The sequence below is a fragment of the Uloborus diversus genome, chromosome 3, assembly GCF_026930045.1.
Source record: "Uloborus diversus isolate 005 chromosome 3, Udiv.v.3.1, whole genome shotgun sequence".
In the NCBI taxonomy this organism is placed as follows: Eukaryota; Metazoa; Arthropoda; class Arachnida; order Araneae; family Uloboridae; genus Uloborus; species Uloborus diversus.
In genome coordinates, this window is record NC_072733.1 from 37,626,027 (window position 1) to 37,643,553 (window position 17,527).

Sequence of the window (17,527 nt, forward strand, 5' to 3'; positions counted from 1 at the left end):
CTGTTTTGGTGCGCTTTCAGAGCTAGAAGCCATCAACACTTAATATCTTTGCCTCAATAACAACTAATAATTTTTCGTGTCATAGTAAAATTGCAGTTGGAAATCAAACAGGATATTCATTTGAAATGAATTGAATTCAGTTCAAACGAATTAAATTTCATGTAGCATTGTTTTTGGTTTCAAAACTTGGTTTCAGAAATTTTCGTGTAAAACAAATATGCATATGTAGGTGAAAGCTCAATTTAGCGATAATTGTTTAAATAATCGAATGAAGAGATAATTAGAATAGAAATACTTTTTAGAAAGTTATATAGCATTTTAAATAAAAATCAAAATGTAGCTAAAGCAATTAGAAAATATCCACTTCAGCCAACAATTCCACTGTTATAAAACATTACTATTTGTGTCAGTGATATTTTTTCAGAATGTTAGGGGGGAATTGTTATAATTAAAAAAAAGTCCTATAATTCCTAATATCTTGAAATTTATACTAAATATTCTAAATTTTTCATAACTTTACCTCACATTTTTTCGGAAAAAAAAAGGAAAATTTCCTGCTTTAAATTGGTTCAAACTTTTTTATTAGTCTTGTTTACAGTCGAAATATGCATGTGGTATGATGTAACTTCAGGAGATTAATCACTAGCATATGAAACCTCAAATGGAAGACTTCAGAATTCAAATTTTTAGCCAGAGCCAAATTGAATTGCAAAAAATCTAGAAAATTGTTTTTGAGTGATCTCAGTACCAGTCTGACCACATGAACATTCAAATAAATTAATGACAATGTTCCCTCCTCCCCCTTTTTTTTTGGAAAATTTAGATTTTTCACTTTTGCAATTTGTTCTAAAGTGAATGGTGGGGCACCTATGAACAACATCTAAGGGCACATATGAGCAGTTCCCATATGTTAATATTACTGTACCATACTGTAAGTGTTTTTTAAAAATGCATAGGTAAAAGCAACAAAATTACATCACTTTTGGAATGTTGATTATTTATGGATGGTTGTAACTATGTTAATATTTTTCACCTTCAAGTTTTTTAAGTCACTTAAAATGGAAGTCAATTTTTTCAAATTTTTTTTTCTTCTTATTTTCAAAAAAAAATGCTCACCATTAATTGACTCAAGGTATGGAAAAGGGCAAGAATTCATTAAACAAACAGCAGGCATAGTTCTGCACCCTTCTCAGTTTAGTTTTTTTGTCTTGTGATAATTTCCTTTTTTTTCTTTCAGTGTTTTTGCAGAAATAAACCGGGAAAGAAGAACCAAGAGCCCAAAAGATTACATTTATTCTTTGGTGCTTTTGCTAATATTTTATTTTTGTACTATGTCTTTCAAGTACAGTATACTCTCGATGTCTGGAAAACCTTGATGTGGCGAAAAATTATTTTCCCCCTTGATTTTGCGTATTTATCTAATGTTGTTTTTTATTCTTATGTCGAAGAGTTTTTAATCAAAACCTTGTTATGACGAATATTTTTTCAAATATGGTTTTTCCGGAAAAACCGCAGTTTATTGTCTTGAAGCCACTTGAGGAATGTTTCCAAAAATTTCTCACTCCCTTCATTATTTCTCTCAGGGATTAGGAATGATTCGGAGAAGCTTATCTACTGTCACTTTCATTGTAAAGCCTGGAGGATTCAGAAAATTTAAGTCCTAAGAAGCCCAAGAAACGTACTTAAAACTTTTCGCCCCCTTCTCACGCCATTTCGTTGGACCTTTTGCCCTATTTTCCCCTCCATAAAAAGGGGAGATAAACGGAAAACACCTTTAGAAACGTAGGGAATGGTGCAATCCTTTGTCCAACTTCTTTTGTTCCGGAGCGCTCGAAACTTGCTTTGAAACCGTTCTGTAACTTGGTAATTCAAATCTTTGATCAGTTTAGTCATGGTAAATCACTACATTTTGCTACTTCTTTAGAGAGTTCTTTTTTCTCTATTATTTTTGACTCATTAAAAAAAAATATCTGTTATTGTATTAAGACTTTTTTTCAACTTTCATTACATGTTTCCACTTATTTTTAACTATTGTAACTAATTTTTAAAATATTTTTTTTATTAGGATTATGACCTTGTTATCTTGAAAACTCGATACCTCGAACTTTTTTACCTTGCAAATCATGTTTTTGTTTTAAGTGTCAATTTTTTTTAATTACAGCATTAAAAAAATATCCTTAGTGGCACAGAACTCACAAAAACCATTTGAGGTTTTACACAAGACCCTAAGTTTTTTTTTAATAGGTTTTTCTTGCTTAAACAATTTGTGAAAAGTATTATGTTCCCTGCTGAAACTAATAAAATTGGCAGAAAAATTGATTCGGCTAAAAATTAGTCATTTAAAAATTAAAAAACAGACGTAAAATTTTAATTGAAGAAATGTTAATGAATTAGTAAATATGATTGAAATGAATAAACATTGATGTCAGAAGTCGCTATCTAAATGTTAATTTTACTACATTGGAAATTATTGCCGATAATTCTGTATGACTTTACAGTGTTTATTATGGGATTAGCTTTATTTTAACTACATGCTATTACAACTAAAACTACATTGTTGGTTCAAAGTTAATGGATGTAAAATACTTTTAATACTTTAAATTACTCTTCACATCAACATGTAGTATCTCAAGTTTGTTGCTTTGTGAAAAGAAATTCAACTGCACAGAAAACTGCTTTGAATAAAGATTCAAACTATATGGGGAGTGTTGTCATATCGCTATAAAGCTAAAAACAATATAAAACCGAAGTATAGATCAAAGGTACCTTACTAGAAATATTTTGCTCAAACAAGCAAGCAAAAAAAAAAAAAAAAATTGCCTGGTCATTTTGATACTTTGCTCTCGCCTATTTTTCAAAATTGTAATATTTTACATAATCTTCGGGATGTCTTAATTAGAAATTTGGCTATTCTGTTTCATTATTCAGAAAATTATGTATAGAAGCCTACATTTATGTTGTAAACCTTAATCTCAGAAATTAATATTTTAATTAATCATATCAAATATTAAATTAAGATTTATTATTTATCCAGTTAGTGGTTTTTTTATGATTGAAAAATTATATAAAATGACTTTATGATATTTTGAACAAAATATACAACATACTCTTTGAACAAATAAAAAAAAGTCAAGAAACTATATTCTTATTTGGAGTGTAAACCCATTTATAAATTATCTAGTCTCAATTATTTTTAACAGAATTAAATCAATTAAATTTTCATCATGGAATGTCAATTTCAATTCTTTATTTTAGTCAATTGTTCATATCCATAAAGGTGGTAGTCGATGCAAGAATATAAATGAAATGAATGGAATTTGAAGACATTTTATTTTATATTTATTTGCAAAAGATTCATTTTCCAATCAAAGGAAATTGTTGCTGATGTTGTTAATATTACCTGTATGTATAAATGCGTATAAAAATAAAGTTAATTCTACATTCTCTTATTATAAATCCATTATTTTTGTATTTTACTAAGCGACACTAAACAAATCTCTTTATCTTCTTCAATACTAAGCACAGCTTTTTGTTGAGGTCCTTTATACAGTGAAATTTGTGTATAACAATACTGTCTATAACAATAAACCTGTCTATAACGATATTTTCCATGGTCCCAAGCAAATGACAGCATCAACAATCAAACTATCTATAACGATAACCTGTCTATAACAATATTTTTTTTTAGGTCCCAACAGTATCGCTGTAGACAGGCTTTACTGTATATGTTTTACAGCGTGCATTTTTTAGGTTCTTATTCAAATAGAACTTCAGGAAAATACCAGAGTGAGGAAATCTCAAGTTCACCAGCATAGAATCAATTTTTCATAATTTTATTTTCAGCATCTGAAAGTGGTTTTATCTCATTACACGAAATGGCCGTTTTTCACAAAATAATTTTCATATTCTTAAAATTTTTATGAAGTTGATGAAAATTTGAAACTTTCACCATTTGTCGTCTTTCATGAAAGAAACCTGCATTTTGAAAAATGACAGCAAAGTAATAAGATACCTGCTTTCAGGTGACAAAAATAGATTTTTCATAAATATATTTAGCAATGAGGAATCTATTTTTGAACTTTTTTATGGAATTTTCAGGCGTATTTGTGATTCGAAAATTTTGGTTTGCTGTTTCCGGAAATTTTGGGCTGACAACTCATTGTAAAACTAAAAAATTAAAAGTTGTTTTTAAATAAGTTTTTTAATGATTTCAATGATTTTCGTATTCATATTTGGAGAGTTTTTGCGTGGGGAAGGGAGGGGGTCTAAAATTTTACTTGGGAGTTTGGTGGTTTGGCAGTTTGATGTATCCACGTTTCGAACAAATAAAAAATACAACTTCAAGTATCTGAAAAAAATATTTGTAAAAACCCTCTTTAACAGAAAGAAAAACAAAAAAAAGGGGGGGATCTTCAATTAACGCAAAATTTCTTTCATCTGACAGAAACGATCATAACGGACGTTCTTCAAACAAAGAAATAAATTATTCATGTGATGAACAAAAATAACGAGCGTTTCTTCAAATAACGAAAAGTTGACTTCTTGTAACAGAAACGGCCATAACGGACGTTTCTTTAAATAACAGAAAATTTCCCTCATTTAACGGAGAAGAAAAGAAACGGAAAGTGGTCAAATGACGGAAAATATTCCTTCTACAACGGAAAAAATAAGGACGAAACTTTCTTCATTTGACTGGAGAAAATATTAAAAAATTTTGAAAAAAAATAGAACCGACTTCAAAATTGCTCTAAAAAGTGAAAAATAATTTTATTCTTTAAATACCATCGATAATACTTTTAAACATAATTTTTGAAGTTGGCGCAATAAGAAAAAGTAAAATTCATTGTAACCATGCTTTGTTCATATTTTTATCAAAAAATCATCCAAAGTTAGGAACGAAACATTTATATCGTTACTCAAATATACTGTTATCAATGCGTAATGCATGTGGTAGTGAAGAAACTGGTTCTGGTTAAATTTATTGTTTTAGTTGAATTATGGCTGTGAATGATTTTATCTATCGTTTTTGCGCCAACTTCAAAAATTATGTTTAAAAGTATTATCGATGGTGTTTAAAGAATAAAATTATTTTTCACTTTTTAGAGCAATTTTGAAGTCTGTTCTATTTTTTTTTCAAAAATTTTTTTTTTTTATTCTTTTTAGTGTAGATGTATTTTAGAAGAAATATGAAGAAGTTACCATAACGAAACTTTACCTTATTTTTTTCATAAAAATGCTCCATACTAAAAAAATCTAAAAACACGCCTTAAACTTTAAGCGATTGACACTAAAAAATTATCTTTGTTCCTCGCTGGAATTCATTTGCGTGTTAATTTAATTATAATCATTTAAATACTACGTTTTCCTTAACTAAATTACATTTCACAGCATAGCTGCTTTTTATGCAATCCTGTATCTCCTTACTTAGCCCAGATCATCTGTTATCGGCATACATGATAACGATAAAAATACTACTATAGTTGAAGCAAACCTAACCTAGTAGCATTGTGAAGGCTAAGCAGATCCTAATCACTGCACAAACCTCGCTTCCACGTTAGGTTTACCCCCACTATAAGAGCAATGACACTGAAGAAACTTGATGCTTGCTTCAGGGAAGCCTCCATTCAAAATTATCACCACAATTACTATTAATATTACTGTTGTATGGCACCAAATTGTTGAAACAATATGTTTTATGTTTAATCATCTTAATATATAAAAATCTTCTGTGCGTACGTTTGTCACCATAAGGCTTTTAAACGGCTAGACCGATTTTGATCAAATTTTTTGTATGTAATTAAGTTGTAGCAAGCATGGTTTCGAAGCGCGATGGATCGAGTCGGAAACGTTTTTGTTAATTAATTAATTAATTTAAACATTGGATGGTAAAATCTCCCAAATGATTAATATTTATTGTAACCTATTGTTGAGCGAGAACTGAAATACATATTTAACCCGTTGCCAAAGGATAATAAGAAAAGCCGCCTCTGCGTTTTGTAATGAAATTTCCTACTGTGATATGTCAATTGAGAATAGATAAAACATAGAGAGTGAGAGTGAAGCCTTCATTTCTTCAAAGCAATGATTTTAAGTCCCTGATATATTTAAAAGTAAAGTATTGCAAGGTTCACGCAAAACGTGTATACTGACGTCGTAGTTGATCCATGTGATCGGATCGGTGCTTTAGGTTTTCCTAAAAAAATGATCAGAAAGTACCGTAGCTAGCAACATTTGTTTCTCGGTTGAAATCAGTGGCGGATCCAGACAGAATTCTCGGAGAGGGTCATTTGGAAAAATACGATGCTTTGGGAAATTTTTGAATTTTACTAATATCAATATAGCCCACCTTTAACTAGAGCATTTTTTAAGGAAATTTCACTAGACGACACAAGTTTAACGTAAAGGCTGTAACCTTCCTAATAATTTTCTTCTTTTCTTAACAAACGTGTGCATATATCGTCGTCTCAAAGTGGTATTCCTGTAATCAGTATTGTGTTCTGAGGCGACTGTATAGGACTTCAGATTTAAGAGGAAGCCGATATGAACCAACCGTAAGTATAATATTAACTCCGAAGTAAAGGGGGCCCAGGGCTTTTTCCCTGGGAAAATGTTTGAATTTTTTGTCTTAAAAACGCATTTTAGACGATCTTTGGTAATGTTAGGGCAAAAGAGGTTCGGTGGTGCTCCCCTGTGTATTTTATGAAATAGTAGCCCCAAGACTGCAGTTTTAAACGATCTTTGATGATGTTTAAGGGAGGAGAGATTTGAGGGCCCATCCAAGGAATTTTTTCTGTTTTGAAATCTTAGAAATGCATTTGAATTGTCTTTCGTAATATTAAGGGCTCGAGTGTAAATCCCCCCCCCCCCCGCCTCCACCTATGTTTTGAAATTGAAACCTTAAAAATGCAAACATTATCTTTAATAATGGTAAGAAGAAGGTTCGGGGTTTCTCTGGCGGATTTTTTTTTTTTTTTTTTTGCCATTGTGGAGCCACAAACGCAGTTTAATACAATCTTTACGTGACGATACGGGAAATCCTCATTTAGTCCAGTCAATAGATACATTTTACCTTGCAAAAAATGGGGTCAAAGGTTTTATTTTTTTAATTTGACATATTGGTGCCCACATGGAAAAACCAAGTTATCCAACACGAAAGACCCCGGGAAAACTTTTGGGGGGCCGAAAAACCACAAAAATTTATGACTTTTTTTTTTTTTCCAAAATATCTCCGAAATGGTTCAACTTAGAAAAAAGTTTTAAATATAAAGTTTAAAGAACATAAAATTTCCTACAACTTTTATATTTACGACTTTTTTGTAGCACAAATAACAAGCTTGCTATAGCTCTTTGAAAATAGGCAGCTTTCCTCCACTCCGAAAAAAAAAGCTTTCACACCGAAAGCAAGGCGTCATAATTATTAGAACTTGAATAGAAACTTTAGTTTCAGAGAGTTGATCGACAGTTAGAGTAGTTTGAGTTTCTTGCTCCCCCCCCCCCCCCGCTGGACACAGAGTAGCATTTCTGGCTGACAGATTAGTTCCCACTAGACTCCAAAAACAAAGGATGTATTATGAAACTGAAATACATATATACACATTCATTTAAAGCACATACGACGATGCAATAATAAAAAAAAAACCTTCCCCACTGCTCACGAACTAACTTTTCTGATCTGACAGAGGTAGGATAAATTGCTGTTTATAACTGGATTACACAATATATACATTCATTTGAGGGATGTAATTCGTACATTCTAGTCTAATTATTGCAAACAAAGATGCGATTTTTAAATGTTAATGTGAAGGAATGAATCTTAGGCAGCTAATAAGCAAACAATCAACACACAGTCATGCATCCTATGCTCTGATACAATAATAATAATAAACCCTCCCCCACCGTTCACGAACTAATATTTCTAGTCTGACAGAGGTAGTCTTCAGTCAGACTCCAATAACATATGATTCATATTGCAGTTTGTAATTGAATTACATAATCTTCTCATTCATTTAAAGCACATAATTCGTACCATCTATTCTATTACAAATGAAAATGCAATGTTCGAAAATATAAATGTGAATGAATAAATATTAGGGTGATAATAAGCAAACAATAGACATAATAATGCATAAATAAAGATACAATAGTAATACGTAATGAACACTTTGAAAAAATTCTGCAGAAACTGACTTTTTGAGGCATGAAAAACTGAAAAGAATTACCTTTCAAAATGAAAACCCAACTGTAGAAGCTTAATACAGATTAATTACAGACAGAATAATACAGATCTAAATTACAGATAGATTCATTCGACCTTAAAGCAAATAGAGAAAGGACAACAAAATACGCTGTTTATCTTCTTCGAAGCCGTTTTGAAAGCCCAGGTTCTCCCGGTTCAGAATCTGTAAGGGGTAGAAAGAAGCTGTGGTCCTTTAATTGTTTATCTCCTTGTTGCGGTAATTCCAAGAGCTCCTGGAACAAATCATCTTCTCCAGCAGTCTCATTAAAAGATGAAATTTCTGCAACATTTTCACAATTTGTGCCACTGCAGTGTTTGCACGTGCAGGAGCATTTTAAACCTGCCTTGTGACAAGAACAGGCTCTAGTACAATTTTTCTTGCAGGTACAAGGTACAATCTTCAAAAGATTCTGAGTAACTGAATCTCTTTTCGTGTCAACATGCATTAGACCTTGCGTTCTGCGTTCCCAACCCCACTTCTGTGGATCAATTATGTTGCCCAACTAACTTTGAATTTGGTGGTAGAAGCGATATGAGTGATAACGTGAAGCATCCCCCCCCCCCCTCCGCACGTTGGAGGTAGCCCTGCAAGATTTATGTTAGCCCTGTACTAGTTTTATAAAAAGATTAAATTGCCAAGTATCCAAAGATAGGTTCAAATACTTTACGTCACCTGTGTCTAATATTTGCAAAATGTTTTCTCCAGCTGCAGCTAAGGCATCATGATGACAGATTAGGTCCCTAAATACTTCAATAGCTTCCTTAATTTCAGGAGTTTTTTTCTTTTTTGACTATTTTGTACAACTTAATTTTGCCTTGGCCAAAGATTGCCGAAGTCGTATTACACCCACTAAACGCATGGATGAAAAGAATATTGCTGGGGTCAAACTGAAAAGATTTAGTGGGGAAAAAAACAAATCACAAGTGTTCCCTCTTCCAGGTTTTAAAAAGAACAAGTTGCTGAAAGGCTGTCCTAAAGCTGTCATCAGCACCAACAGATTGTGGCGTTTTGGTAGTACGTGTGGCATGCTGAGTGGTAAAGCAAGAATTTACCAGGGGTAAACTTAACATTTTTTTTATTTACACAGCTATTTACAAGATTTAGACAAATACTATTGATTCGTAGTTAGACAGATATCTAGAGAGCCAGAAAGCATGACTGACCTCTCCAAAGTTTTTTATCGTTCTCGTCGTTTCCAAGTCAGCAGCGCCCCAGCCCCCGCTAAATTCATCTCCCCTTTTCTTGGAAAACAAACGGGGATTCTCTCACTCCTTTCCCAAGGATGCAGCTGGTCCATGGATGCAGATGGCCATCCTGGGAACGGAATGTTAAACTTGAGCCAAAACGACCAAAGGCCAGTTTGGGGGCGGAACATAGTATTTTATGGATTTGAAAGAATTCGATGCAGCTGGCTTCGAAGCGTGGGAATGAGTAAAAAGTGTGGGAAACAGTGGCATCCATTGACAGAAAGCGTACTATGCCACAACTCCTCCCCCCTTTAGAACTTTCAAATCCATTAACAAATTAAACAATAATACCTAATGCAAATTCATATCAAAACATCAAGCATTTCTTTCCTATAAGTTGGTTGTGATACAAAAATAAACAGCTTGTCTGATCTTAACACATTTAAAATTTCAAAATTTTAGTTTAAATTTAAATTTTAAAACATCTAAGATGTATAGCATAATAACTTGACCAGTGCAGTTGCTTGAAAAATGCACAGTTAACACATTTTCAGATTTTTAGTAATGTCACTAAAATAATTTTCAACCAATTTAAAATTTAAAAAACCCTGAAAAATCATTAATCAATCATTTGTGAAATGATGAACAGATTCAATCACAAATGAATACATACATAATACATTAAGTAAAACTTGTACATACACAAAACCAAAATTTTAAAAATTTTGCAACTACAGTGAAATTTTAGTAAGTGGAACATTATTTTATGACTGTCATCAAAGTTTTCCATGCTAGTGTAACTCTTTAAGTCGAATTTTCTTTCTTTTTTTCTTTTTGCTCCCTAAAAGGTAAGAACAAAAATAAAGAAATCGGCGCCATTGCCTTGCATCAAAATTGATTCCAAAAAATACCTCTCGAATAATTGAAACTAGTTTCAAAGGGGCTTTCTTTTTATCAGTAGGCTTCTCAGCTATCTGACATTCATGTCTAGCTTGGATAAACTTCTCCAGTTGCTTATGGTAACCAGGCCAGAAAAAATATTGACTCAAATTTTCCCTAGACTTTGTCATTCCCTCATGTGCAGAGGTACCCTCCTGACAAAGAGTAAGTATTTTACTTCTCAAACTTTCCGGGACAACCGCTAATTTTCTAGCGTTACCCCCCATGTGATCCTCTTGAAACCTAAACAGTATTCCATTTTCAAGACAATAATAGTCCTTTCCCTTTAGACCCGTATTTTTCCCCGTTAACTCAAAGAGGGGCTTAAGAGTGGGGCACTCCATCTGCGCTGACTTGAATTCCTCAGGACTTATCCTGGCTAACGAAAATTCTGGCGCATTTATATCGACTTCTGGAATTTCTACATTTTCCAAAGGCGTTACGGGAAAAATTGGAGTATTGTCCAAAGAAACCTTACACTTCTCAGAAGGATTTTTTCCTTCTAAACTTTGTTTTTCGCGAGCCTGAGCACGCGTTGTTACAGCATCTAAAGCATCTCCGTTCGAGCAATAATTTTCGAAGCTGTCCCCTAACAAAAGCGCAGTTCTATTTCCTAATAAATATCTCCCTTGATCTAATTCGTCACTTATGACTGCCGCCTTAGTTTTCACTTTTCCAAATTTACCCTCTAAGTACACACTGGCAAGAGGTGTGGCATCCTCAGATATGTGCCCGTTTTGAATGCCGCGAGTCCACTTCGTGAAAACAATCTCTTCAAGCAGCCGACTGAGCTCTGGGTTGACGGGACATAGACAGCCATTTCTTCTACGCCTTTGTGCCTTTGTTGGAATACCGCTTCTAAATAAAGGACTAGACTGTCTGGCACCACTTCGGACAGTTTTAAAATTGGGTGTGACGAGTTTGCCTGACAGCCCTGGACGGTGTCCGTCTTTGTCGTTGCCGAAAAACCGCAGACGGGGAGGTGTGCTCCATGTTAATGAGGCGCCGGTCGACCAACGAATCCGGGCCTTGGTTTCTTCTACAAAAACGACGTAGCAGTGTTCGTCACCAAGTTTCCACCAATGGGATATTTTAAGGGGGCTTAGTTGGCAAGCCCCGTGTCTTCGAAAAAGACCTCGATCCACACTTTTAGAAAGCAGATTGCTCTAGGACTTGAGAGAAACAGGTGCCCTTAGGCATTCTCCGGTTTCGTTGGAAACCGTGATTTTTTTTGAGACCACCACTGAGGCAACTGTGTTTGCCGGCATTTGTAACCCCATCAATGTAACGATTATTATTTTTTTTTCTGTAAATAAATTTTTTTTTGTTATGTTTAAAAAGGGGTTTAGTCCTTCCTTGTTCGTGGTGTGACTTGATTTAATGAAAAGATTGGATTCGTTAATCTTTATTTCTGTGACTCACGACGTCACAGCTTATTTGGTGGCAGCGGGTGCGATGATGTTTCAGAGAAATTGAAACAGACCCATGTTACTTTTGGTCTTTCTATTTTTATGCAATTTTGAAAGATAATTCTTTTTAAAACTGTAAGTACTTTTTACATAAAGTAGTCCTAGAGCTGATCGAAACCTATAAGATTTTGTGTGTGCCATTCCCCCAAATTGGATTTGGATTACTCTGATGTTAAAGACGGACGCAGAAAAGGGTGAGTCCGGTCTTTGTTTCTTGGTTACCGATGAGGCAGCTTTAGTGGGTTTGTTTTGAGAGAATTTAAGCGGAGTAAAATTGTTTGTAAAAATTTTCAATGTTTTCGAAAATAGAATTGGACTAAAGGTTTCTTGTGAGAATTAAATTCTGAGTTAGACTGCAAAAGAATTGTTTTGCAGATCTTTGCTATTTCAGTTTGGAAAGGAAAGTCATATAAATTAATGATTTATTTTGACGATATAGATTTCAGGTTAAGTAAATCTATTGAAATTGATCTGTAGAAGATATTTATGTGCATGCTGTTTTTGTGATTAGTTGGATTTTGCATGAAATAAATAGAGTTTTGCTTGTGAAAAAAAAGGGAACGCTCTAAAAATCTCATTTAAGCAAAATGGGTTCTTTTCTTTTTGAAATCGAAAAAGATAATCTGAGAAAGATAGCCTCGGAGTTTGGCGTGGAAACGTCTGACTCAGACACGCGTCGGTACATAGTTAAAGCGATTGTTGGGGCTACAGATTATGATGAAGAATTTGCAAAATCGACTTGGAGACTTTTGAAAGAAGAGATAGAAAGGGAGAGAGAGCGGGAAAGAGAAAACCTAGAAAGGGAGAGAGAGAGAGAGCGGGAAAGAGAAAAACTAGAGAGAGAATGTCGGGAAAGAGACAAAGAAAGACAATTTGAACTAGATAAACTGAAACTAACTACCGCAGCAGAAACGGTTAGCTTGAGTTCAAATGGGTCAGCGAGTACAGATACTTCTAGGAGATCAAATTTAAAGCATCTGGTCCCAAAATTTGACCCGAAGCAATTAGATGTCTCGTTATTTTTTGAAATTTTTGAGAGACAGGCTAAGAAAGAGGAGATAGAGGAAGAGAGGTGGGTTTCCCAGCTTATTCCTTTGTTGCCCCCGGAAGTAGCAGAGCTAATTGTGAAGGAACCCCTTGAGAAAAGCGACGATTTTCCTCACATGAAGCGCCTGTTAATGAAGAGGTTCAAACTAAATTCTGTGGAATTGCGGATTAGGTTTGAAGAACATAATCGGAAGTTTGGTTCCTCCTGGGCAGATCTCACCTTCGAATTAAGAAGCTATCTAGACAATTGGCTAGAAACCGCGGAGGTAAATACATTCGAGGAGTTAAAGGAGTTATTGCTCACGGAGCAGTTAAAAAAGAGAACCCCTGCTGAGGTGAGGGAACACTTTTTGGACTCCTGGGAAGAATTCCGTAAGGCGTCAGACCTCGCTGAAAGGTTAGATCACTACGAGAGCCTTCGGCGTACTTTCAAAAAATCGGAGGGAAAACAAAACGACCCCAAAACGCACAAAAAAGAAAAATGGGTGAAAGGAGGAAATGATCCGGCAAAAACTAGCAATACTAAATCGGAAAGTGCTAATAAGAAAGAGCCCCCCAAATGGGAAAAAAACAGTAATTTCGAAAAAAGGAAAGAAATTGTTTGTTATTTTTGTTCACAAAAGGGACATATAAAACCCAATTGCCCTGAATTCAAGAGAGCGCAAGGGGAGCAAATTAATCACATTGGTGACACTAAAGAATTAAGTGAGTGTTTTGCCCCTTACCTGAGTACGGGGAAAATAAATGGGGAGGTTCGGAGAATTCTCCGAGACAGTGGGGCTTCCATTGACGTCTGTCCCCGCAGTTGGATCGAGACAAAAGATTTTACGGGAGAGTATGTCTATGTAAAACAACCGCTGGACGAAGAATGCAAATGTTTGCCATTGGCCAAAGTTTGCATAGAAACAGAAGAAGGTTGTGTGATATCTAAAGCGGCAGTTAAGACCACTGATAGTGACTCAAAAGTTTATCTGTTGGGCAACAGGACAGCGGAATTGTTTTTCCAGTTGAAAGCAACTCCCCACGAAGTTGTAAACGTGGTAGAGACTCGGAGCGTCTTACGTCAGCGTATGCGTGAGGAGAACTTGGACCCTGGGACTGGGACTCTAGGGAATTCGGAGATAGCGAGCGCGTTTCCCTCCTGCGAAGAAGAAGGGAAGGAAATTTGCGGTTTACCCCCCATAGAGCCTTTTGAGGGATTAGCGTTAGCTGAAATAGATTCGGAATCGTTCGAGAAAGAGCAGAAATTGTGTTCGGTTCTAAAGCCCTTGTGGGAAGAGGTTTCGAAAGGGGAGGGAAAGGATTTTAAATGCATGAAAGGAAAACTGGTCCGTCTGAGTAGATCGAAGCTGGGAGAGGAAAGGGTGCAGCTTTGTATACCATCGAGTTTGACAGAAAAAATTATGAAATTTTTCATGATGGCGCGTCAGGCCATTTGGGTGCTACAAAGATGAAGGATAAAGTGTTGCGTCATTTTTTTTGGCCGAATTGTTATGCGGAAATTGAGTCGTATGTGAGGGCGTGTGATGCTTGTCAACGCGTAGGAAAGAAAGGTGATCGGAAGAAAGCACCATTGAAACTTGTGCCGATAATTTCGGAACCTTTTTCCTGTATAAATATTGACGCAGTTGGACCACTTCCCGTATCCACAAATGGGAATAAATACCTAATAACGTCCATTTGTATGGCCTCGAAGTATCCCGAAGCTATACCGGTGGCCGATATTAAGTCTCCAAATGTGATAGATGCTCTGTTGAGCACGTTTTCGAGGACAGGGTTTCCCCGGGAGGTACAAAGTGACCTAGGGCGGTCGTTCACTAGTGTTTTAACGACAGAGTTTTTCGAAAGATTCGGAATAAAAGTTAGGCACTCCTCCATTTACCACCCTTCTAGCAACCCAGTGGAGAGATTTCATTCATCCATTAAACGAATAATAAAAGCATTATGCGTGGAGTCGGGAGAAGATTGGGAGAAGAATTTGTCGTTGGCTTTGTTTGCCCTTCGGACGGTAAATCATGAGAGTACGGGATTTAGCCCCGCCGAGCTCGTTCTTGGAAAAAATTTGAGGACACCCCAAACCTTGCTCTACGAGCATTGGATGGTGCCAGAAGAATCTGACCCAAATGTGGTAGAATACATACTAAATTTGACCAACCGTTTAAAGAGATGTCAGGATTTGACAGTAAAAAAAATGAGTGAAATGCAGTTACGAAGAAAAGCTTGGTATGACAAGAACGCTGTGAAGAGGCAATTTAAGGTGGGCGAGCAGGTGTTAGTATTGTCGACAAATAAAGCTAACAAAATGGCAGTGAACTGGATAGGTCCAGGAGTGGTTACGAGCAAAATCTCGGAAACTAACTATGTGGTCGACGTCCCTGAGAGGAGGGACAAATGCACCATTTATCACGTAAATTTACTTAAACCTTATCATAAGCGCCCCGAACGAGTAAATTTAATAATAGAGGAGGAGGGGGAAGATGTCGAGCAAGAAGCTGAGATCCCTTTTCCCTTGCCTGACCCTACATATTTTGATTTACACGAGATGTTGCGGGTTAGCAATTTGGAAAAACGCGTGTCGGAAAAACAAATAGATCAATTAGGGAAAGTACTTCAGAAACATAAAAGAGTGTTTTCTTCAGACCCTGGGTGTACTAAATTGGTCACGATGGACATTGAGCTGACCAGCGCCGACCCCGTGAGATCGCGACCCTATAGAATGTCCCCACGGCAAACTGAAATAGTGCGTGAGGAAATAAAAAGACTTTTAGATCTGGGAATTGTAGAAATCGGGCAGTCCGACTATACTAGCCCCCTAATTTTAGTGGAGGTGCCTGGGAAAGACCCCCGCCCTTGCGTAGATTATCGTAAGTTGAATGCAATTACGCGCACTGAGTTTTTCCCCTTACCAAACATTGAGGAAGTAGTTGAGCGGGTGAGCGCAGCGCCTTACATAACGCTGATGGATTTAACAAAGGGATATTTTCAGATACCCCTGACCGAAAGAGCAAGCCGTTACGCGGCTTTTGTCACGCCCTTTGGGACGTATCGCCCAAAGAATATGATGTTCGGACTACTCAACGCTCCATATTATTTTGTGAAAACTTTTAGCGCAAGTTTTGAATGGCTTTGAACATTTTACGGCACCCTACATTGATGATATAGCCATATATTCGTAAAGTTGGGAACAGCATGTGATCGATGTGGACAAAGTGCTAGAGCGATTGGGTGACGCAAAATTAACAGTAAAACCTTCTAAGTGTCGTTTCGCACAAGATAGTGTCCGGTTTTCGGGGCATGATGTCGGTTCTGGGAAGAGATCTCCGAGCGAGGCGAAGTTAAAAGCCGTGCAAGATTTTCCAACCCCCGCGACTAAAACGTTGATACGGTCATTCTTAGGATTGGTAGGGTATTACGGCAGATACATTCCGAACTTTTCCGAGGTAGCAGCCCCCCTAACAAGCGCATTGAAAGGAAGGATCAGAAAAGAAAAGGTAGTGTGGACGGATGAATGCGAGGAGGCGTTCCGTGCTTTAAAGGGAAGTTTACTAAAGAGCCCTATTCTTTATGCCCCTGACTTTTCGAAAGAGTTCATTCTCCAAACTGATGCAAGTGAGAGTGGAATGGGGATTGTACTAGCTCAGATGCATAATGGGGAAGAACATCCAGTTCTATATCTCAGTAAAAAGTTCTCGAAAGCTGAAAAAAATTACAGTGTTATCGAAAAGGAGTTAGCCGCTATAGTTTATGGGTTAAAGAAACTAGCTCACTATTTAAACGGCCAATTTTTCCGTATACAAACCGATCATTCCCCTATCACATACCTTAAAAAAATGATGGGAACGAATGCCAGACTTACTCGTTGGGCTTTATGTCTACAACAGTTCAATTTCGAAATTGAACACAAATCGGGGAAAAGAAATGGTAACGCCGACGGTTTGAGCAGACAGGAACCATAACGGGCCCCGAGGCTATTTGTAAAAAAAAATTCTGGTAAATTAACATACCTTTTTGGGTTATTTAATTTCCATTTATCGCAATTTATTTGGATTTGGTATTTATACATGTATTTTTTTTTGTTTTGGTCGAAGAAGTACTTGATCAATTATTTGTGTTAAATATTTTTGGGGATTTTATGCTCGAGAGTTTGTGTTACTTAATTTTTCGGATGACTATTAACCCTTAAAGCGGCCGTGACGTAAAATTCCTTCACCCGGCGATGTATCGAAGAGCGGCCGTGTCGGAAAATTTCGCCATGAAAATTCTGCTTCGAGAACGGCTGCGACGTAAAATTCTGCCACCTGAAAGCTACTCTAAAAACGGCAGCGACGTAAAATTCTGACTGTGCTTTCCCCTGTTCCAAATTTCGTGAGGGACAGCCGCTGACCAAGGGGGTGTTTCTCTTTCTATTCACTGAAGGGGTGTTGAGAGCTGACACTGCGGGGTGCTGACTCACTTTTTCAGTCAGTGATATTTGAAATCGACGGACAATAGTTTTGTGTTCACAAATGTTCGATTTATCTGTTTTTATTACCACAATTATTTTCTATTCGTTGTTACTTTATACATAGTTTCGAAGTTTGCTATTATTTTATTAAATTATTGTTTCAGTTGTTTAACGTACCATCGTCGAACATATCTGGATCAAAAG